At 36.6% G+C, this 24,829-nt stretch overlaps 2 long non-coding RNA genes across 6 annotated transcripts in view; one reads left to right on the forward strand and one right to left on the reverse strand.

The window, feature by feature from the left end:
- Positions 1 to 24,829, reverse strand: part of LOC106040267 (uncharacterized) — a 173,642-nt gene that overhangs the window by 137,096 nt on the left and 11,717 nt on the right. For 2 of the 4 annotated variants that reach the window (XR_010833156.1, XR_007169767.2), the window contains exons 1-2: positions 17,563 to 17,700; positions 16,200 to 16,265 (exon numbers count right to left, since the gene is read on the reverse strand). The exons of 1 other annotated variant lie outside the window; for it this stretch is intronic. This is a non-coding gene — a long non-coding RNA (uncharacterized lncRNA). Of the gene's footprint in view, positions 1 to 15,479; positions 15,548 to 16,199; positions 16,266 to 17,562; positions 17,701 to 24,829 lie in introns of those variants that run through there. One more of the 4 variants, XR_007169766.2, reaches the window with a different exon arrangement.
- LOC106040261 (uncharacterized) lies at positions 10,980 to 17,740 on the forward strand. Of its 2 annotated transcripts, none has more exons than XR_001209787.3 (4): positions 10,980 to 11,112; positions 12,755 to 12,876; positions 14,217 to 14,285; positions 17,603 to 17,740. It is a non-coding gene; the product is annotated as an uncharacterized lncRNA (long non-coding RNA). The 2 variants fall into 2 exon arrangements; XR_010833155.1 differs by lacking the exon at positions 10,980 to 11,112 and adding an exon at positions 11,122 to 11,270.

Consider the following 24,829-nt stretch of genomic DNA (forward strand, 5'->3'; position numbering starts at 1 on the left):
TCTGTGTAACTTAAAGAACAAACTCTAAAGGTTCCAACAAAGCTTTTAAAACTAGAAAGAAAAAACAGCAGCAATGTCATGAAATACTCAAGTTTTTCCCATTAATCTATTCTTGAAATTAACAATAAAAACAAGCTCCAAGCAGAACAGCCAATATAATATGTACCACTGAGGTGGTTCTATGGTTATTTTTCACAATACCAAAAGTCTGAATATTTTTTTAAACAACTTCGGTTTGAGTAATAATCTACAGAAAAGGTCATCAAATATGCATATAGTATCACTGTGTAATCCTGGAATGATAGCTGTCCTAACTAAGTAAGCATGTATTTTATAGGTCACATTGATGAGTTGTTACTTCTTACAGCGTAAGTAATTATTGACATAATAACTGCTAAACTATCTTACTACATATTTAATTACAAACATTTAGGTTTAAACAGTTAAAGTTGTTTGTAATGGGCCATCAAGTATCCTTGATAACCATTCCAGTGCAAGTGAGCTCTAAAGGTCTGTCTAGCCCAGTACCCTGTTTCTTCAGGGTTGCCAGCAGAAGACAGAGCACTCAAATTGTACAGCTCCCAGCTTTCTACAGTTTATAGGCCTTCTGAGACAGATTAAATATCAGTACATAATAAAAGGATATTCATAAACATTAGGTATATTTATATTTAATATCCCTTGATTGTTTTTTCTATGTTTGTAATAACTTTAGATGATCACTTTTAGAACCAGTCTAACGCTACGGCATTCTATGACAATGTGATCTTTGTCCATCTGTTATGTGAATAAGGGTATACTTTGTCCCATTTTACAATCACTCCCCCTGTTTTTACAAGGAAAACTTAATCATCTTCACCACAGTCCTGACTTTACACTCTTCTATCATATCCCCCCCCCTTCAGTGCTTTCTTTCGGTGTGAAGAGTCCTCCTATGTAAATTACTCATACGGAAACCATTCCACAACTTGATTATCTTTGTTGATTTTCCTTCTAGCTTCCTTCCTAGAACTTTCTAGTTCTACTATAGCACTTTTAGATGAATAGTCCTGAGAGAAAAAATATAATCTTATGGATACAGTATTAGCCTAGGGATTATATTCCTCTTTCTGTCACAGATCTTATGAACTGTTCAGTCTTTTTATTGGCTTAATTTTGAGTCACCGTTCACTGCTACGTGAATATATTCTTCTGAAACAGAGAACATTTCTACTTCCAGCATGTGGAACATAACTGTTATAAGGTAAATTGACTTGAAATTAATATTCAAGTAGCAATATTGCATGGGGTTAATTTGAACTTCTTTTAAGTTAATTGAGACCCTCACATCTGCTTTTAGATCAAACCCCTACAAAGTCCTGAAGGTAACTCTGGGTATCTCGGTTCTCCAGCGTTCATCTTACAAAAGCTTAGGGAAAGGACCAGTTTACAATGGCACTTAGCCAAGAAAGTCAGGCATCCTCAACCACTGACATATTTACAGATAATAGATTTACTCCACTCTTTAACCTGCAGTCACATCCACTGTGCCAGACATAGCACACTAATGACAATGCTGTATCTTCAGAAGGAGCTGTACTTCAGTGACACTGCATGTTCATTAAATCAATTCCTGTATATGGAATTGCCATTGGTTCTTAGTAATTTTGGAGGAAAAAGAATATGCTTAATTGTTCTACAGGTGTCTTTTTCTGAAACACAAGCTTTTCAGAAACTGAGATTCTAAACTACAAGTAACTCCAAACTATGAGTAAACTTGTGATAAAAAAATCAACTGTTTGTATGATCATTTAAGTCAAAACAACCCATCTCATTTTCTATTTAATTCACATAACTGGTTATTATGAAGGTATAAGAAACAGACAAGCAAACAAACAGTCCTCATTCGCTATGTTGCAAATAAATATTTTATAAATAAAAAATAGCCATTGAACTTCCCTAATACAGAAGCACTGTTCAATAATTCATTTTATGCCCTAAAATTGGTAATGCTGAGAAATCTGGAGAACGCTGGATTTTGTTTTTGCAAGCAAGTGTTGACTTCTCCAGTGATAGTCACTGATTTCTGAAGCATTATATCCAAATAGCATCTATTGTGTCACCTTTCATTGCCAACCTGTCATTTATAAACGAGGCTTTTTTTTTCTTTCCTATATTTGTGTCTATTGAGTAAAGAGAAAAGCTTCAGCATAACTCATGTGGCATCATGCCAGAAAGTCAAATGAGGAGCATGTCAAACTAAATGAAAAAAACAGTTGAACTCCATAAATCCCATCAGTGGATAATCTCTCTGAATTTCTGAACCTTGCTTCTGAGCCTTAGGCACTTCAGCTGGAGCCCAATGAGCCTTAAGACCTTACTCACATTCTCAGACCCACGCCTAATTGACATGCAAAACAGACTAAAAAAAATCTGCTGTAGGAATCAAAAACTTGTAATGAATTTTGTGGCAAATTTGCTATTTCTTTTTCCCAATGCACAAAGCTCAGTGTAGTTAGTAGAGATGGGGAAGTACCACAAAACTCATTTACCTCTCTTCCTTAAGCACTTATTCAAACACACATTCATATATGATGTGGCGCAATATCAGAATAAGTCCTAAGTATTTAGCAGCTACTGATTTATTTGGGAAAGCACTTCCAGAATCACTTTAAAACTGACAAACAAAAAGCAAACAACAACAAAAAATAAGATAGGATTGTTTTCAGTTGCTTTATCTGTGGACGTATAATTTGAAAGATTGTGTGTTTTTTTTCACTCAACGCACAGAAAGTGTTTTCAGAATTCCCCAAACAAGTCAGCACATTCATTCAGAGGTCTTACCATCAGGTCAAGCCCTTCCTTTACAAATGACATGAAAATAAAACGGGAATTCCTTTTGTGCTAAGTGATTTCCTGGGTCACCGTCATGAGACACACTGCCTTTCCCAGCAGGTTTCAACAAAATACTCCAGTTGCTCCATTGTGGGAGGAGGTAAGGCACAGGCAGGCTTTTTCAGCTCCCCATGAGCTGATCATCAAGTCAGCTCTGCCCATGGCAGCAACACAATGTTAATGCAGAAGTCGTCAGGATTCTAGTCATCAAACAATACAGACAAGAACGAACAGAAAAAGAGCACAGAAGAATCCTCCAAGGACAACAGCTTTCCTCATGCACTCACTCCAGCCTCACAGAGGCTCACGGTTTAACTATTCCATCTCCCTGGCTTGCATTTAATTTGATTTTCCACTTAAGGAATGACTGCATTTATTGATTCATGTAAGCCCATCTCTGTGGAAGAAGTGAAGCCTCCAAAATTCATCAGGGAAAAAGCTAAAGCTTATTAGATCCAAGTATCTCACAGACATTGCCTAGTAAAGTTTTACTTCATTTTATAGTAAAAGATTCTGAAACAAAGACTACTGTAGGGAAGCCATAAATAAATAAAATGTTGTGGACGACTGGTTACAGAACTACAGAAGATAAAATGAAAAAAAAGCTCGAGTATAGTCTTATGTAAGGTTAAAGCCTGTGATGCAGCATACATTACAAGCAGAGTGCATACAAGAATAATAGTGATATCAACCGATTTTATGCAATGAAACAAAACATACCGTATAAATGAATAACCACTGTCAAAATTCTTGTATTTTCCACACTTACTCTAAGATGACCGACACAGTGAAGGCTTCAAGATAATTTGATTTGCAAATCTTGCAGATGCTGTTTGCAATTTCCAGGTGTACTATTGCTATTACTTAAAATGAAAGCACAATTAACAGTCATATAATTTGTTATTACACCCAATTTTTTGCAGGCCTGTGCTTTTGAAAACAAATGTGCTTACGCATAGAAAAGGGAATGCACATTTCAGTAAAAAAACTTGACTTAGTGTTCATGGTCAATATACGCAGGAATCATGTTTAAGCAATTAATTACATTCCTGAACTCTGCTTATAAATACCTTCATGCAAATTAAATTTTGCTTCCATCCACACTATGGTTTCTTATGTTCAGATATCCAGATTCTTGGAGATTTTTTCTCCTTCTAAAAGGAAACTGTAAATTTTGTCTATATCTGTTTTCATCCATGCCTGCACAAAGACAGAACTTTGCAGACAGCTGAAGTTTTGTTCTGCAAGATTCTACACAAAGAGCAGTTTGTTTTCTAACACCATCTTTCACTACAAAATTTAGCCAAAATTACTTCGGTCCTCATGGTTGTTTTATGTAATTTTAACTGACCACTACAAACGGCCCTGCTCACAAACCAATACCAAACTCTAAGATGGCATGAACACTTTTAAACAGCCTTCAAGAAAGCAGACAAAGATCATATGATAAAAACCTAAACTGGAAAAACCTCTCAGCTTTGCTAAGGCATACTCATTTTGCACAGACCTTCATTTCCACAGACTGAAAGACTCTTATAAGCAGTCAAATTGATCGGGCTACCCTCAAATCCCTGAATATTCATAGCTTTCAAAAATTAAATTTTGGAATTTAAAATTGAATTTTAAAATTTAGTTTTGCAATAAACAAAAGTCTGGCGTTAGAGGCTTTCAGAATCTACTTCATAGAGGATCTTCAATTAACTGAGACCATCACAATTAATTTACTGATCTTTTCAAAGGCTGCTAACCTTCCTCCCAGGAAACCATACGGCCTGCTTACAGAAAAAAATATCTGGTGTCTGCAGACATTATATCACACACGCTGTACTATGAATTCCCTTCCATACTTGCACCTGGAGCTCAGCACATCTGTTAGTGCCCCATGTCTGCTTACTTATGAGTGTGACTTACAAAGTCAATTCCCAGATCATCTAACTAGCAGCTACTGATTATACATTACTATTATCTATATTAACAAGAAATATTAATGGAATTGTTAGTGTTGGGGAGAATCGAATGGATGTTTTATTAATGTCTCTTAGGCGATGGGTCATACAGTATAATTAAGCATTGCCAAATGTACTTACATTATCAAATACTGGGAAACTTAGGGAGTATACTGAACAGTGAAATGAATCTTTGAAGGGGAACCCTGGGAGGAAACAGGTACAACCTGACCTTGGATAAGGGCCTGGAAGTGCTGAAATGAGTTGAAGCAGAACCAAGGAGCAGAGGGAGCATGCGTCAAGTGAGAAAGGTGAAAAGTTTAGCGGAGAGGAAGACTCCTTACTTCTTCTGGACGACCACCTGGACGACCACCAGAGAGCGCCACGCATGTGCAAAGGGGAGGGGAGCTAATTAGAATGGAATGCGAGGCTGATGTTACCACCTGTAATGAATATGTATGCCTTACGTAATGTTGAATGTATAAATAATGGCTGGGAAGTAACGGGACTTGAAGCCAGATTTGGGCACCTGCCCTGGCTTCCAGCGCTGAATAAAGCACCTTCATATAATCACTTGGTGGTTATGTGGTAGCTACGCTAACAGAATCATTAGTAGTATTACAATAGACAATTAGATAAAATCAGACAATAAGTCTAGAGGTGCTACATTTCTATAGAATATTCTTTGTGTATTTTTCTTTTAGTCTTTAAGTGCAACACCTTCTGGGGTATCACAACCTTTCATTTTAGTTTCTCTACAACAAGGACATCTTGCAATAATAAAGAAATAAAATTGAGATTGAATTTTCAAGTTTGATCCAATGTCTATTCCTAATTGAAAATAAACATTTTTTTCCATTTTCCTTGTAATTTCAAAACATGTATTTATACTTAGGCATTAGAAGCATGGCCATATGGATATCCTGAGAAACACAACAAAATTTCCAGATATATCCACAGACTGCTTATGTCTGGCGAAAGAAAGGTTGATATCTTTATAGCAAGTGCTGACTTACTAAGTTATCTATTTTCATTTATCTTCCAGTGGCAACATTCACTGAATTGGCACGGTTTATTTCCTGCATATGACCTTAATGGGAATCAATGTAAATATTCAGGAACAACAGAATCAAAACATACTCATGTACACACAGCTAAACCTTTTACCAGGCTGATAAAAAAATACGCATTTCCTGAAAGATTTAGTTACTTACCAGGTCAGTTATTCTGAAACTTCTGTGATAAAAGACTTGACATATGCCTTAGACTGAATTCTGCTATTGACTTTTTTTTATTTTTCTGAGTTTTCATAAATAATTACTTGCGTCATAGTTCACCAGTTTAAAAAAGTATATTCAGTTCATGGGATACATTATATACATGTATTTTGAGCTCATCATATAGTAAAACTGGGCTGCATATGTTATTTAAAAATGGAGATTACTTGGTCAAACTGCATGGTGGGATCCCTATCCAAAAATCCACAGTGGTTACAGGAAAAAAAAAAAGACTGGAATTAGGCTCTCTATGAGATTAGATCTCAGTACTTAACAGATGAAAACCAGTCTTTCGCCTTTTCTGTACAGAGGAATAACACTGAAATATATACATATACATATACACACATTTTCACATTTGGAATATTAATATACTAGGTAGGATATTGCCATGGATTTGTCTTGCTTCTGCAATTCCCAGATAAATTACTTACTTATTTACACTATTGTGTATGTTTGTTCACATATATAAATATTGATTTGACATCTATTATCTTCCCTGATTTGCAGCTCTTCACTTGTATGGTGTACAGACTTTCCACTTTTGATTGGCTCAGCCTTTCATTCAGTATTTGCTTGTGTTAGCTCTGTGGAAACGAGGTGTTGCAACACTTCACATTTATATTCATGTATGTAGAATTTATATTTTTTCTGTACTAGTGTTGGTCCTTTTGAGGTTTCCAAAGGAGTTTCATCATCTTTGTTTTAAATGCATGGGACAAAAATACCTATGGAAGATGCAATAATGAGCTAAATTTGTTATTATACTTATTTTTCCCTTTGAAAGATACATAGCCTGAAAATATGTACCTACCTAGGAACCCAGTGTGAAAAAATACAGTGTTATTCCCCATTAAAAGTGCATTGAGTGTTATATATTATATATGCACATACATCTACATAGAAAGTGCTTGTATCTATTTTTAGGTTCTCTAGATTACCAGATTTACTTATCCCTAATCCAGCCTAAACTCGGTGTGTTCACAGTATTATAAACCAGCCACTATGGGCATACAAAAATGGTTTTGGCAACAAGGATTATGTCCACAGTAAGAAGTAATTTGGCATAGACCAAAGCATCTGTGCTGAGACTCCTCAAACCTTCATTTTAGGAGGTTTTCAAAACTGACTTTAGTCTAGCAGTGCAGCCGCTACACCTTTCCACCTGCAGGGCCAAGCACCTGCCTTACACCTTTACTCCAAGGCTTGCTGAAGCTGTCCCACAAACCTTTCCTTCCCCACCTGCAGGTACCCCATGAGGATCTTCAGAAAGCATCTGCATTTTTCTTTAACTCAAGTAAATGACCTTAATACACCCTCATTCCCATCACACCACCATTGCTTGTGTAAGGCCTCAGTCCAAGCACACACTTTCCTCAGTAACTAACTCAGTAGCTGCGACATTACAAAGGACACAGAGGCTGTCTAGCTCCCCTCGCAACATCACATTTGGGCATTATTGCTACCATGGACTGCAGGGGAGAAGTTGCAGACAAGATGCTGCCACAGCTATGGCAGAAGAACGCCTCGAATGGACAGACATCTGTAACACAGGGCTTTCTGTTCTCTGAAGACAAACGGAGAGCAAACTGCCTGTCTGGGAGTCCTTGCCACTCTGACTGCTTTGACCGAGGTTGAGCAGAGGGTGTGGGCCTGGGGCAGGACCACAAATTCCCTTGTACCTTATTTAGCATTCGCTGCAGCTAAATCTAAGTTCCGAAAACTTTCCATTACAATTGTTATTAGTAATATGACTCTACCTATAATTCACTTCCTGATATAATAAAGTTTGCTATCAGACTAGATACTATGATATGGCATCATAATATGCTATACAATTTCATTTAGCAAAGCCACTATGGCGTATGCTTTGGTTTTCCAGTTCACCTCTTTTTTCATGGACAATAAAAAAAATATTTTTTTTTTGTTACACAAATACATGCATGGTAAAGTGTAAGCTGCACTTCAGCAATCAGCTTATGCGGCAATAAGTCATCAAAACACGGCTGACTAATGCATAGTAACCACATACATTAAAGGTAAACTCAATTTTCTATCCAGAAATTCAGTTTAGTAACAGTTCCAAAGGAAAACATTTTGTTTGAAATACATAAGCTTCAAATGTAATGAATGGTCTCTCAGCTTTTATAATGCTTCCTGAAAATTAGATTAAAGTATAGTAGAAAACCTTGCAGGTATCAGTGAAATCATAGTAATTAATAGTGGAACTTTTCAAAAAGTCCAATCAAGTACCCTTCTAAAAATACTCCCTTTGCGTCATTATTCTTGTCAGTGATACCTTTAAATAAATCCCTGCTTAAAAATCATAAAAAGAAGGAAATGTGTAAGTGTATACTCACTCCTGGAGTGACTTCATAAATTGATTAATTTTTGAAACATTTGACTCTGATTAATGAGAAAGACAGCTGAAATATGTGAACTGAAGATATAAATATACTTTAGCTATTTATATTGCCATTTTTCAAGCTGTCTTTTCTAAGGATTATTTAAAATTAAATATCTTTTACTTTGCATAGAATTTGGCCACGTATATATACTTATTTATTTTAAATCATAAGATCAGGACCTCTTGTTTTCTGAAAACAAAGATATTGGTGTATCTATAACTGTAATTTATGTTACATCACATGTATAATACATATGTGAAATTATAAAATTATTTCAGCACCACCTCACGAACACTGTTGTAGATCTTGAACCTACAATGGCCAACAACAAGTGAATCCCTTCATTTGTACTCTAAGGGAGCTGAACTCTGTTCAAGGACTCCACCAATGCACCAAAGGAACACAAAGTTCCTCACCCACAGCTCATTATAGCGTAAGAGTATTAGCTATACTATACACTTCTGTACTACCTTCAGCGTGTGAGAGCACTGCAGATTTCAAGACTCACATCAAAAGATTTAACAAGAGCCTAGCATATGCAGTTAAAAGCCAGAGGTGACTCCATTTCCAGGGGCTTACTTTAAATATTTAACACCTGCTCCGACTCTGGAAAGTATTTAATATTTAAAAATAAAGTAAAAAAGCCTGACTGCTGAGATTCCTTTTACTGTAGATAACAAATATCACTGCTTTTTCTTCTCTTATGCAAAAGTAAACCTGCAATTATTTCAAGCATAGTTTTATCTTCAAGGTTTCAGCTGCAGAGCAACAATGGTAGGAATAGAAACCAATGAGAACTGCAGGTGCTTCTTTTTAATAAAAGCTGGTGCACTGCTCTTTGGCATATTACTTTTGTTGTTGTTGTTCTGAAGACAGCATATCTACAATTAACACTTTATAAAACCTATCACCAATGATAATAATTTTATTGATACAGATTGAGAATATACACATATATTGAAATTGATGGGAGTTTTGCATGCATGAAAGCTACAGGATATAGCTGCTTATAATTGTCATCTTTAAATCTAATTTCATTTTTTGTATCTTCATAAGGAATTAAAATTCCTTTATAAGGTATTTGCTATTTAAATTCTGAGGGGTGCCCAAATCCAGCAGCTGAAGCTGAGGCTTGAGATAAAATAAAATAAATAAATAAATAAATAAACATTTTCTAAGAGGCAGAAGTAGTTTGTGCTTCAGCCTTAAATGATCCTGATATCTGATACAATGGAAAAGCTGAAGAAGAGATTAGCCATTTGAAAAATGACCATTTCAAAGCTGTTCATTGATTTCTTAAAGGTCTATTCACTAAAAATACATTTAAAGCATAAATAGCAAAGATCTTACTGGTAGGTCGTTACTTGGACTCAAACTGCTTGTACTCTGCTGCTTCAAAACACTATAAAATATCGGTACTCTAGTAATGAGTTTGCATTTGCTATGACTGTGGGTGCCAGCTTGTGATAGGACATGAAGGCAAAGAGGTGCTACTAAAAGGACTCGGTACAACTGCATGTATGTAAGCCTCAAATCACCCTACAATCATTTCAATACTGTTGAAGATACCTCACAGATAGCATATGAGGTTTTTATTCTACAGAAAGATTATAGTCCACGCAGTGGACATAAGGATGTATCCACAGATCCAGCAGCCAGGGCCACATGCTCACAGACACAATGCCAATGCTGGATTCAGTAGCATGGGTAAGTAAATATGGTGAAGGGAGAGGAGACAGCAACTTAGCTACAGCACGTAACTGACTGCTGGTATATTTGGATTGGTACATTACTATATCAGGATCAGATTATTATTTTGTGGTAAGCTGCTATTCAGAACATTTGATATGTTGAAGACAGATGAGGTTCTAGAAGAAAAAAAATGAAAAAATATAAAGCTTAAATTCTTTCAGGTAGGAAAGGAAGAAAGGAAGAGAGAGAAAGGGAGGAAAAAAATATAGGTCAGGGAGTTAAGACCAGAAAGCTTAACTACATTCTTATGATGCCTCAGGAATACTGCGATCAAGGCAGACATTATTAACAGGAGAAGAACCCACGAGCCATGTGAAGAAGCCTCTCCCTTGCATTCAATACTGAGCAGGCCTCTGATGGGTTAGGATGGGTCCAGGAAGTAATATTATGCAAAGAAAGAAGATGCATCTACTGAAACAGTGCAGAGGACAGCCGTGACAAGTCAGTCTAGGAAAGAATGGAAGAAAGGGATGGCTCAACCTCAAGAAAGAAATGCAAGTGTTGGAAAGTGTTGGAGAGAGGAAACGCATCCCCCACATTCACAAGGAACAGGACTACCAGAGCTTAATCCATAGCACAGAAGGCTGCAGTTGGCAATGACAAGAACATGAAGGTCTGTAACCATGCTGGGGACCATGTCGTCTCATCAGTGAGATCACTTAACTTACACTGAAAGTTAAGCGCCCACTCCTCAGGAAGATTATAACCACAATTGATTCTACCTAGGTGTTGAGAACCAAACAAGATGACCTCCTGTGGCCCAGTGAGCCAACTTTTCTGCAGGTTCTATTGTGCTGGTTTCCTAGGATACATTTCACATCATTTCTGACACACACAGAATTACTCCTCAAACAGGTACCCAAATACAAAGCATGAGAAATTGTGCCACTAATAGTATTGACCAAGTTCTGTTTTGCAAGGACTTCTTTGTTTTAAGTGATGAATGTAGAACATTATCCCCAAAATTACTACGCAGCCTGTGAGGACGATTAATTTTTCTGAGAAATTGCAAGGTAGTTAATTAATCTGACTTAAAGTTAATTAAAATTTTACTCCTTTAAGAAAAGAGTTGGTCCATTTAGCATATGTCAGTCTTTTTCTAACGACCTCAAAAAGAAAATATTATAAATTCTTGAACTTACCTTAAAAAGCTGCTGAATTCCTGTATATAACCCTCAGTGCAAGAAAACTGAGTGTTAATTCTTTGTTATTATTTGTTAATTTTTACCTAACCACAGTAAGACTACATACTGATAGGTCACTGTGACATTACAGATCATTGTCAACCAAATTTGCACACAAAACTTCTGCTGCTTGTAATATATTAAGTCTGAGGGAGAATGGGTAAAGGCATTAGAAATGTAATATGGGGAGGGCTCAGTTCCCTTCTCATGGAATTTATAAATCACATTCCACTTACTACTGGGCAACAGTTCCTTAAAGACTTCCTTATTATACCATTTACTCTGCTGGAAGAAGCAGCACTATCAAGAAAAATGTGACTATATATGCCCATAGAGATTGCAGAAATGTGACTCAGAGACTGAGCTCTCCCTTTCGCCCATATACAACAGATTGATGTCACTGATATTTCAAATTAAGGATCTTATGCATCATCAACATGCTTTGGTTGTTTCACAGTACTGTGGAGATCCAAAATAACCATAAAATCCAGCTTAACTGGCTGGCATGCTCTACTTGCTTTAGTGTGCTGGTGAACCTGCTCTTAAAAGTTGAAATAAAATATAATTTAAGATACTAGATGAAATCAAAATATACAGTAACATTACATTCTTCTTGTATATTATTATTATATATGTTTCAAAAAAATTTTAATAGAGTAAAACCAAACACATTCCTTAGACTATATATGCTATGAATTGGTTCTTCGAGTACAACACATAAAAAGGATGGGATAATCCTCCTGAAATGTGTTACTATAATATAAAAATACCTCTAAACTTCATTCAAAGGACTTTAAATCAGTAGGCAATGTTAACTCTGATGTGTAGTCCTACCACAAGAAAGATTATTTTGAGGAAATGTGAAGGGAAGAAGAAATCTAATTAACTTTAGAACTTTTTCTTTTAAAACAGTATTTGGATCTAAAAGATGCCAATGATCGTGCATCCTAGCACATGCTAAAACTTCAGGCATACAAAGCTATTTTTGTAAATATTTATGTGCATAATACCCAAACTTATAAATATTATTGCTGAGAAATCTATGAATAAACATTCTGGCATTTCCAAGAAAGCCTTCAACACCCTTTCATATTTTATCTTAAGGCACCTTTATCGTTTCTTATTCCATCAGTTTACTTAAACTATTTGAATACAGTGAAGGAAAAGCTGTGGTTTAAATGGCACAGTAAGAATTGGAAAGAGGGTTTTCATTTTGCTTTGGTTTTACGTCTTCAGGTTTTGTTCTTACTTTACTGGACAGGAAAGCAGACAAACTTATCTGAAATATACATACTTTTTTTTTTTTTTTCCAGAGCGGAGTGGAAACCAGTAGTATTTGAAACATACAGCATGAAAATTAGTCGTTTCGAAGATACCTGAGTAACTTCGCAGAGAGAGTGACAGAGACCAAAATTTAGGCTCCTAATTTGCTCAGGTACTTTATAACATGCAATAGTGTTGTGCTGTTTTAGGTCTAGGCATCAAAAAATAACACTGATTCACAGTCTTAGCTAAAAAAAAAGTGTCAATGTACTAATTGCATATAATTTTAACTTATTTTAGAAATATGATCAAGATAATGATTCTACTTCACATGAAAAAACACCATGGCATTTGACATTTTGGCAAAATAGTCTTTTGTTGAAGAAATGGGAAACTGTAGCCAATTAGGGTCAGTGACTGCAGACAAACGTAAACATGCTTCAAACATGCTCCTCATTTCTCCATTTCCTTGCACTGCCAGGAGCTTCTTTCACCTTCAGAGAGCCTTGCAGACACTCACCTGCAAAGGGACCAGACTGTCCCACCAATCCCAGCCCAGCTGTACTGAATAGGGGTTCAGGGTTTTGAGTGGAAGTACTAAATGAGGACTTCACTGTGATTTGATTTAAAGACTTCTAAAGCAGTATGACATTTTTAGGCAAAATGTTATACAGAGGATTATTACTAATAGTGACTTCATGCACACATTCAAGGACCTGCAGTTGACTGTTGGTAATTCAAACTGAATTCAAGTCTAAAGGAATAAGTATAAATTAGAAAGTTTCAGTATAAACATCAGTTCAAGATCTAAAGTGCTTATGACTTGAAACAAGTTTAGTTAATTGCTAATCAATAGACTGAATCCTGAGAGTGCTTTTAACGGGATATGGATAATAGTAAACCTGATATGCAGTCTTAGGGGGAAAAAAAGAGAAGGTAAAATATATTGTCTAGAATGATAAACCAGATTTCAGAAGCACAGGAAAAAAATAATTGTTCATGATCCATATTTAGGCTATGTAAATTTAGTCTCTAAAAGTTGTGGAGCAGTGTTTTTCTGCTTGCCATATTTAGTAACATATTTAGAAATGCATAACAATGACTTTATGAAACTCGAGCTTTTTGCACAAGATGTTTTGAGGCAGTTCACAGAATGGGTACAAAGTTACAATGTTTTATATAGCAAAATTCTGCCCTTTTGTTTTTTTTGATGAATGCATATGGATATACTCGAAAGCAAAAATCAGAAGATAGGCATTAAAAATGATACACAGAAGGTGAATTTGCATATCAACTTGAGAATACAGATGGAAATGAAGGTGTATTTAATCAGGCACTTTATATTAACATCATTGATTACCTGAAGGGTTCTAGCTGTCACAGGCAAATGTCAGATGCTCTAATTAGATTACTGTACAACTTTTATAATAATTAATTGCACAGGGGATTGCATATAAAACAAATGTACTGAATGTGTCTTTGTTTTTCACTTTTTTTTTTTCCCCTCAACAGATCTTTTACATCTGCTGGACGATAACACCAAGTACAGTTTCTGCATGCATATTTGTTTGGGGATGTTCGGTAATTTTACGTATGCAGACAGTGTGATTCCTATCTCTGGTTTACCAATGGGTCTACAAAGCCTCTCAGAAAGATTAATTACAGCTCACATCAATTTTGGCCTCTAGATGTCATGTAAAGAACATAACACCAAAGAAGAAGCAAAAGAATTTTGATTATGTCCATCAGAGAAAGCAGGGAGAATAACTGGTACTGGAATTTTAAAAAGGGTTGGGTTTTCTGTTCGCATTTTTAAAAATAACTGAAGTTCTTAAAAGTGGGGAGTAGGTAAAAATAAGTTCAATGGAAGAAACGTTACTAATTGAAGAACTACTTCTGTAAATCATCAAGATTTGAGGAAATACTAAATGAGTTTCAAGAACTCACAGATGTCATATAACTGATATCCAAGGTTAAAAATGGTACAGAAAATACAATAACTGTCAAGGATGCAACAAAAATACAGTTATATATCTGACCTTTTGCATCAAACTCTGTCTGCAGTTTCAAGCATTTCTCAAAATATTTTTGATAACACTCGCAAAAACAATTTTCTAAATATATTATTTGCAGTTTTAAACCACACAGTAAAAAAACAAACAAACAAAAAAAAAACCCACTTTGCTCCATAACAGCATTTACCTAAGGATCTTAAAATGCATTAGTCTTGTAAGTATCATATAAAATAAGTAAACAGAATTATATTCATTTTTGCAGATCAGCGAATAGAAAGTTATTGAAATGCAGGCCACAACTGTAACTCCAAGCTGATAACAAGGCCAGAAGAGGAACCTTAAAATCCTTTCCCCATCAAATTAAACATTCAATATCAAATATTAATAAGAAATCTGACAGGAAATCAATTTTGATTCTACAAGGAATCTTGCATGAAGGGTTTCTAAGACAGCGTGTTTTTCTGTTTAGTAAGATACTGGAAAAGTGTTAGGTGCCTGCAGGCTTAGATGCCATCAGTGAACAGCTTCTCATCTTTATTCAGGCTCAGTGCATCCTAACACAAAATACCCATGTTAAGCAGAGACACAGAGAAAGTCTGTGTCCTAAATGTTGAGTCCTGCACAACAACTGTAAGACAAGCCAGTGCAGTAACACTGACCTTATCCCTGAAGACCACAAACAGTTATTTATAACCTGTGCAGCACTAGGGTGCTCCACTGCTTCTCCACTGCATGGCTCTATCAGCCATAAATCCCTTACCTGTCCAACTGCTCGTGCATATTCCTGTCTTACATGCTTCTCCTAAGGTTATCACCAGGACTTTCAACCTGCCAACATTAAAATTTTATCTTTGTTCCTACTCACTAATGATGACTTTCAAGTACAAAAGCACAAAATGAACTAAGATCCAACTTATGCCAGTATTACCTCTTGATAATAGTCATTTCAAAATGATATCATAAATTGCTATACAACACTTCTTAGAGTATGACAGTACTTGCATACTTCCTTAAGTATCCATTTTTAATTTTCTCTCCTTCCACTAAAATATCCTTCCCTTTTCAGTATTTTTCTTATTAATCAAAAATAGCTGCAATACGCTGGCCATGCTGATCACACTAAATAGATCTAATCCTTTAAGAATGCTGTTTCCAGGACTTAAAGAATAATGAGATTAGACTCCACTTACAACCAATACATTCTGCTTGAAATTCATAAGTACCTCAAACACATAAATACACTCAGCCTTGATACACAACATTGAGTATTTTTAATCAATCTCTGGTATGTTTACCCACTTGTCACTTTATTTCACTTCTATTAATAGTAAAGACTCAAAGGGAAGTATTTCAATGTAAGATAATAACCTCACATTGTTAACTCACAAAAACAAATCCCATTCCTCACGTTACTTTTTTTCTGTTCTCTGATTCTGAGGAACACTAAATGTTAAGCAAAAACAACTTTTAAGAAAATTACCTCTTGCCTCAGCTTCTTGCAGTTGCATCCTATCTAGGTCATCCACGTTCCACACATCAGTGCAAGCTGCCAGTAGGAATCAAGAGTGGAGTTTCATGCTTTGTTTCTTACTATGCAAACTTAAAATTGTGAATGATTTTTGGTGTGTGGATCATTTCTGCACCAAAATAGGTATCTTCTTAATTCCTTTGTAAGTAACGGTCTATAGCAAAAAGTTGCCCAGTCCATTGAATAAACATGGCATGACACCAGCTTAGAATGAAAAGTAAATGAAACTGTGTATGAACAAATGGTAACGCTTCTACAAATGCATGGATTAAATGGTCGTAACTTGAGGTCTCTCATGATCAAAAATTCTGTTCAGGGTGGCAAGTTCTCTTCTGAACAGTCCCAAATTTCTGCTTAAATTGGCTTTTGGCACACCAAATCTTTTGAGACTGAATTCAGAAGCTTGGAATAACAGTTTATGAGTGCAAAGAATTCTCTACAAGCATAAAAAGTATGGAAAAAAAATGAAAAGGTTAAGCAGGAAATTATTTAAAAGCATGTTTCTCCCTCTTCTAAGAGATTCTAACCTTGAGAAAGAAATAGTTTCTACAAATTAAACAGTGAAATACAAATGAATTTTTAAAACACCAGTTAATATTTTGTGTCTTGAAATTAATTAAATTAAAATATATTTCAGGCATACAAAGTGCCTTTTACTCAATTTAATCACTGGTTAATTTGATCTTTCATTTAATTTGATCAAAACCCCAGGAATCGTATCAGCTGTATTAAAAATAGCAAAACTTTCACTCCTTATTTTGATTAATTTTCATTGCCTTAGGCAAGTAATATCGAATAATTCAATCACTGGTTATAGAACACTGCCATTTTAATTAATTATGAAAATGAAAAAAATTGAGTAAGAACAGAGATAAAAGCCCAAGGAAGAAAATGTATTTATAATGAAAGGACAATTACAACTGAATGTTGTGTTATTAAGACATTGTTACTAAAAATTTTAGTTCTACCATTTATCATTGTAACCCACTTGCTTACTGTTCAAGCCCAGTAAGCAGCTTCACGCCTGGTTGTACTGGAAGTATAGGAAGATCAAAATTCAATGTAAAGAACTACTTCCTCTTGATATTTATTTGCAAGGAGAGGCCACTCATAAATAATATGCATTTTAGCCTTCTAAGGAATTTCAGTCCTGCCTTGAGCTAAATCTCCTTGGACAGGCTTGTCCCTGATTTCCCACCTCTCCAGGAAAAAATTGCTGTCATAACTGTCTCACAAAGCAAAGGCAATTATTTAAACAAAGCTGAAGAGAGAAGAGGGGGGAAGAAAATATCGAACAGGTCTCTTCGTTACTTACCACCCTTCTTCTATTCTCCTTTCCTTCTCACTACCCACAGTGTCTGGTTGGAGAAGCAGAAGAGGTAATTCTGGTGACTCAGGAGAGAAAGACAGATTCCCTGAAGAAGTGTTGAAGCTGGCAGCACTCAGAAAAATATAGAAGATTGGTACTATAATTAAGCGTTGATCAAGCAGACTGGTATTATGCAGATAAACAATACTGTAACTTGTCTTCATAAATATGGCAGGAATGCCAGTGTCAGTGATACACATAAGAAATTCCAGATCCAGGGAACAAAGACGGTGGTGCTTACAATGCTAATTCAGCATTTAGGGGGAAAAAAATGTAAAAAAATCCTATTTTTAATGTTTTGTTTTTCAATTCTTGTTTGGGACCTCTTCTCCCACCCCACCCTTTTTTTTTTTTTTTAAGATTCATAACATTGACTCACCGGTCCATGAATACAAAAGAACATTCACTCAAAACTAGTGGAATTGTGAGATAGAATCGTATGGTTTTACCCAACTGGGCAGCTGAGCTCCATTACAACCACTCTCTCACTCCCCCCTCCGAAAAGGAAAAGGGGGAGAAAATAAAATGCAAAGGGCTCAAGTGTTGAGATTAAGGACAGGAAGATCACTCAGCAATTATCGTGATGGGCAAAACAGACTCAGCACAGGGAGACGACTATAATTTATTACCTATTACTAACAATAAAAACAAACTAAAAACACCTTCCCCAATCCACCCTCTTCTACGTCCTCCCCCACCAGCAGTGCAGGGGAACAGGGAATAGAGGCTGCATCAGTCCCTGATGCTTTGTCACCACTGCTCCCTCACCGCCACTCTCTGCCCCTGCTCCACGTGGGGTCCCTCCCACGGGATGCCATCCTTCCCGAACTGAGCCTGCGGGGGCTGCCCGCAAGCAGCAGCTCTTCAAGCACTGCTCCCACATGGCTCCATACCACGGGGTCCATCCCCCAGGAGCAAACTGCTCCAGCACGGGTCCCCCACAGGCGGCAGCTCCCCCCAGACCCCTGCTCCTGCGTGGGCTCCTCTCCACAGGCTGCAGCTCCGGCCCGGGGCCTGCTCCTGCGGGGGCTCTCCATGGGCCGCAGCCTCCTCCAGGCCACATCCACCTGCTCCACCGGGGGCTCCTCCACGGGCTGCAGCATGGAGATCTGCTCCGTGTGGGACCCATGGGCTGCAGGGGGACAGCCTGCTCCACCAGGGGCCTCTCCACAGGCCACAGGGGAACTGCTGCTCCATGCCTGGAGCACCTCCTGCCCTCCTGCTGCACTGACCTTGGGGGCTGCAGGGCTTCTCTCACATGTTCTCACCCCTCTCTCCTAGCTGCTGCATCTCAGCAGTGTTTCCCTTCCTTAACTCTGCTCTCCCAGAGGCCCACCCAGTGTCGTTCACTGGCTCAGCTCTGGCCAGCAGTGGGTCCCTTTTGGAGCCAGCTGGAGCTGGCTCTGACCTGACATGGGGCAGCTGCTGGGCTCTGCTCACAGAGGCCACCCCTGCAGCCCCCTGTTAACAAAAGCTTGCCACATAAACCCAATACATTTTGCCACTGCCCAGTCAGTCAGGCACCAGCCAAAGTTTTGATGTTGCAAGGTTTTTTGTTGTTGCAAATTAAGGTCTGCTGAGATCTAGAGTTGAGGGGAAACATGTCTCCCCACTGCTCCCAGATTTCATTGATCCACATGATACTAAGAACATTGAAAGGACATTGAGTAATTAAAGCACTGATGAGTACCAACATTAGGTTCATTTCAAAATGATTAATCAAAATATTGATATATATTTTCCTCCCATCACACATAATTTTTTGGCTCATAACCAAGAACCCATTTCCTCGAGTAAACTGAGATATATCTCCCATGCTGTAATGACAGAAATAAACTTTTACAGTGATTTTAGCTATAGCAAGACCCAGGCCAACAGGCAATAAAGAAGTTCCCACTACTCAGCTTCCTTGAAAAAAAGAGTATTCCAGAAACATCTTTTCAGACTCAATAAACCAATGCAAACCAGTGAGATTTCACAGCTAATTCTTTTTCATCTCTTTTTCTGAAATTTTTCTTCCATTGTTCAATCCAGATCACAATGCAACAAAACTGAGAATTATTAGACTGTCACTCACATTGGAATTTCTAAACTGTATAAAGCCCTGGCCTGGCAGCAGTTATCAAAACACACCCAGTTTTGTAGCAGATTCTGTTCTGCATAATGTACATTGTGGGACTAGTTGGAAAATTGACCTCTCACATGAAATACAGCTATACAGTTGTTAGTTAACCGTATTTAAACTACCATGGTCTTGACACCGTCTATTTTCTTGCTTAGCCATCCCAGCTACTCCTTTCTTTGTATCCCCAGAAAGCTCCTATTTTTTGAGATTGTTCTTTTTCCACATTCCCATCCCAGCACTTAGTATTTAAGATTATTTTTTTTCCAAACACAAAACCCATCACTCTGAGGACTGACTGTGATACATTTTCTGTTGTTGATCTTTCTCATTACCTAAACAGACTGCAAATGTTATTCCAACGTTGAACTAAATTTCTGAAAGGTTCCTACACAGGAAAAAATCCTTCTTAGTGACCTTACATATTAACTTGGTGTATTCAGACATTTCAAGTGAAAAGGTTTGATAGCAGAAGGAAATTTTCTCAAGAATTTAGTCCATACATCCAGTTACATCTATTCTGAATTGTTCAGCTGTACCTGTATTTGTTCTGTACTTGCCTCAGGCTTAGAGCTATTCTCCAGCACAGCATACGCCACCTTTTAGTAGGTTAAATTAGTACTTGGTCAGGTATGTAGGCAATAATTTCTACAGTTTATACTGAAAGGCAGTTTCAAGCCCTAAATATAAATAAATAAACAAATAAATAAAATGCTTAAAGTAATACTCAGAAGAACATTAACAAGTTTTTGCAGCACTTTTTTTGTGCAATCTGCAAAGACAACTAAAAAGATAGTCTTATTTTCAATAAATAACCTTTTAAAAGTATTAGTAGATAGACTGTGGATAATTTTTTTTGAGTATAAAAGGCAGACTAGGAGAAAGAACTAACACTGGGAAGCAGCTTTGCATCATTTTGAAAAACAAAAAAAATAACGAATCCATGTTAAGATTTTTCTTGATTTCTACACACACTTTCTTGCACCTGCGGATATGATTGTGGAGCAAACAGAAAACTTGCCTTCCTTCCTCTTCCCTAGAAAGCTAGATTCTTCCATACCTTAAGGACCTGAAGTGCTGTTAGTTTGCCATGTTTAAAAGCAAACTGTTGAAATTGATTGTTTTGAGTAACCATGGCATAATTTCCCATTATAAGCATATTTTAAAGTTGCAAAAATGCAACAAAAAATGAATTTAAATCATTTTCAAATATACTTTTATTACTTTTCAAATTTAATTATTATAAGAACAGTATCACTATATTAAAACCTAATTACCTTATACTCTTTCTGGCTTCATGACAATGCTCACAAAATGCTTAATATTCATGTAACATGCTACCTCACCCTGTAATATCACCATATTTATGGAAAGAAATTGTAATCCTCTTTACTGGATCAGGTTAATTCCAATAAAATATTAAATCCATTTTCTAATCTAAATGAGTTCATTAGGAGAGGCATGGTACTGAGAATACCAAACTCTCTATAGAGTTCAGCTTCATTACATTTCAGCACTGTGCATTTCCAGAGCTGTTGTACTACATTTATGAGGATTTATCTGTACCGTTCCAAAAACATTCATCCTAATTCTACTCCTTCTGTGCATGCTAATCATGAATATGTTAAGTGGAAATACTAAGCGAGCAGCCAATCTCATCCCCAGATGGGTTCAAGTTATGATTACAGAAGCAAATTTGCCATAAGCACTCTTAAAGCAGTGCCAGAGAAGAGGAAATGAAGGTTTGGAGATTCTGTTCTCCCCGAAATCCCTCCCCCCCACCCTTTTTTTTTTTCTTTTTAAACTTAGTGTAGGTGGGAGGACAGGGGGATATTTGATAAAGAGTAGAAATGTAACATAAGAGGTTTAGAGGGCTGGTATTTCAGGCCTGATGCAAACTATTTACCTTGCATTAGGTTTTAAATGTTATTCATGAAACAAATCTAAACAATATAAAACAAACTCATTTGGGCTAAATTCTGGCACCTTCCACAAGTTTAAGGGCACCTCTCCACAAAAATAATCCCAATGATACGATGAGAACTGCTGGTTTAGTACAGCTTGCTCAAATTTCAGTCTACACAAAACTATTAACTTTATTAAACTAAAAAGCAGTGGATACAATTACTTTTACCCTGCATTCTACAGCATCACCACCAGAAGTAAAACTATTTCATACATAAAATCTGTATTTTAAAGGAAGAACTCATAAAATAAAATGCATACAACAAAAGATATTCTCAAATTATATATACTCAAGTACCATATATTACGTGTATTAATGGCACATCAATCGAAAAGGATGAATTTTTTCCTCAAACCTTTTCTCTTAGGAAGAACTAAACCACAATCTTTGCACAGGTAATGATCCCCATGTGCTATCTCACCAGCAATTCACTGAAATCTTCAATGGCCATACCTATTTATATGCACTACAGAAATACAGGTAACAACATGGGTCAGTAATTACATTTTTTTTTTTTTTTTAATCTAACTACAGCAGCTCTGTACTGTATTAATAGAGGAACAACTGTTCTTAAGTAGAGAAACACTCTTCTCTTTTACACTCTTCATCAGAGTTAAGAAAAGTAAAAGGAAATAAATTAGCTCTGTCTTTTACCTCTAGAGAATGGATATTGGTAGCTGGTAATCTGACGGACATCCACTTCGAATAACTTGGCCAGCATTAGGTAACTGGCCGCTGGTTGTCACTGTTGCTCCACAAAAGAGGAGCTGCAGATGTGAACTTTCAAAACGAAACCTCACAGCCCGGAGCTGCAGACTTTTGGTGGATCCCTTTACGTGGCCTGAGGTAAAGGCATCCACTGAATGTTAATAGGTTTCAAAACTGGATTGGTATGTTAAAAAGAGCAGCTTGTCAAAGACAAAGAGATCAGATAATTGGAAGCTGTATAGTGTTATGACGGAAAACAGAGCAGGGCTGAATGTACACAGAACAAAATTAAATGTAAGTGCTAAAAGAAACCCCATTTTAATCACAATTCATCAATTCCCTTCTGAAGTCCAATATGCAATTTAAAGATGTCATTTCTATGCTGACTTAAAGCCCAGTCATGCAAATACTCCTAGATGCAGTGCTACTCACCCCAAATAGATCTCCTTACTTCACAGTAATTAAGCCTCTTTCTATAATCCCTGCATATTACGAAGCCGAACTCCAACTATGCAACCCCCAATGCTTACTTCTCTGAGTAGTGTCAGTAGGAAGAGTGCTTGAATTACAGTATCCACAGATTGTAGCTGCTAACACAAACCACCCAGTGGTGCTATTCACAGCAGCAAGCAATGAATTCCATAGCTTGCAAGAACACATCATTAGTATGTAATTGCCACAAAATCAGACTAATTCATGTGAAGACAGTCTTCCTCCACTTGTTCCCTAAATTCTTATGAATAACTCTGCTTCTGGAGATAAAGAGATGATTAATTATTCTATTTTAAACAGAAAGCATTATTTTTAAAGTCAATGGAACAAGCTTGCAGGGATTCTGAACAATATGTCCCAATTTGTCTCGTTGAGGATTTCATTTTGGCTCTAATACAATTAGGTTACAGCATGAAAAGGACCAAGTTTCACAACAATTTGCTTTGGATTTTCTCTTTAAAGAAAAAAAAAATATTCAGATAGAAGTGAGGATTAATTCAAGGTTGCCAGTCATGGGCTCCTCTTTAGTCAGAAAGAAAAAGAACTGTAGTTTGAGATTCCTTGACATAAGTGAAAATCAAGTTTTTAAGACAAAGGAGCATTGATTAGGCTGCCTTTTTAGAGAATATTCTTGAAAACATGAACACAACATTCTACCAAAAGCAAAGAGCATGTATTAACACCTGCCATTCTAAATAGTAGTACCTGCTTAATGGGAAGGAATATACTTTTCACTGCGATATATTTATATCTCAGTTCAGTGACCAATTAATAGACAACTAACAGTGACATATGAAATACACCTCAAGGGTACTTCCAGTGCTATCCAGTAACACGTATCTTCAGATAGTTCCTCTGAACAGTTCATTTTGCTTGAGTATCTTATGGTTTTCTCTTAGTTTCACTATTTGAATGAGCTATTTATTCATATATTCACAGTTAAATCAAACTTCATTTACCCCATCTATATTTTTGAAATCATCAGTATTAATTTCCCTCACAGACAACATATTTCTATGAGCCCAGATGGTGCCTTGATTAACTGTGCAAAAACTCCCATTCTCAATGTTCAAACATTATTTCTTTGAGTTCATAAGGTCACAAAGCACAAAATAAATTAAAAAACAGAAAGCTGAAAACAAAAGTGGTGAGTGATGGAATCCCCACAGTGACTGAGAAAAGAAGGATCCTTTAACTATGCTTTCCATTCCACCACACACAGATTTCTGCCCCACGACAACGTCAGCTCCAGTTTATCAAAGGAGCAGGGCTCCTGGAACAATCCAATGGTCGGATTTGTGTTAATGGCTTGTTAAAAAGAAACCTTCAGTTCAATGGTGCTGTGAAATAATTTTTGTGTTTATTGAAGATGAGCTGATAATCTGTCCCATATGCAGGTAGGGGGTTCCCTTTTTACATTTCTGTTCTGTGCCCTACATCTATGTTTTTTAATACTTCATTCCTGTTACTTCGGAACCACAAAAGAGTCAGCGGAGCTGCAGAGCAGTATCAAATTTTGCAGTGCCTTTCAAATGTGTCTGAGTGCCCAACAGAGAGTATATTAAGGAGATTATTCAATTATTGCATAAATTGGAGTCTCCTTTTGCAGCCTACTGCGATCATAGAATCTCCGTTTCTTAAATTAAAAAAAAAAAAAAAAAAAGAGTAAGAAGGTATTTTATTTGTAAGTACAATAACTGGGGAAAAATTACTTCAACCCCAGAAAGCTATTTTAAAACCCTTTGTAAAGTATGTGAATTACAGGTTATTCACAACCTGGTTACATTTCACTATATTCAATAGTAGCTAGTTTTCTTCTGATACGATGGGGTTTCTAAAAATGCCCTCTTAAACACTTTGAGGTAGGGAGACCAAATTTCTATAATCAGGCTTTTTACCATGATACTTTGAAAAAGGAAGAAGCT

This window comes from Anser cygnoides, chromosome 1 (assembly GCF_040182565.1).
Source record: "Anser cygnoides isolate HZ-2024a breed goose chromosome 1, Taihu_goose_T2T_genome, whole genome shotgun sequence".
Classification (NCBI taxonomy): domain Eukaryota; kingdom Metazoa; phylum Chordata; class Aves; order Anseriformes; family Anatidae; genus Anser; species Anser cygnoides.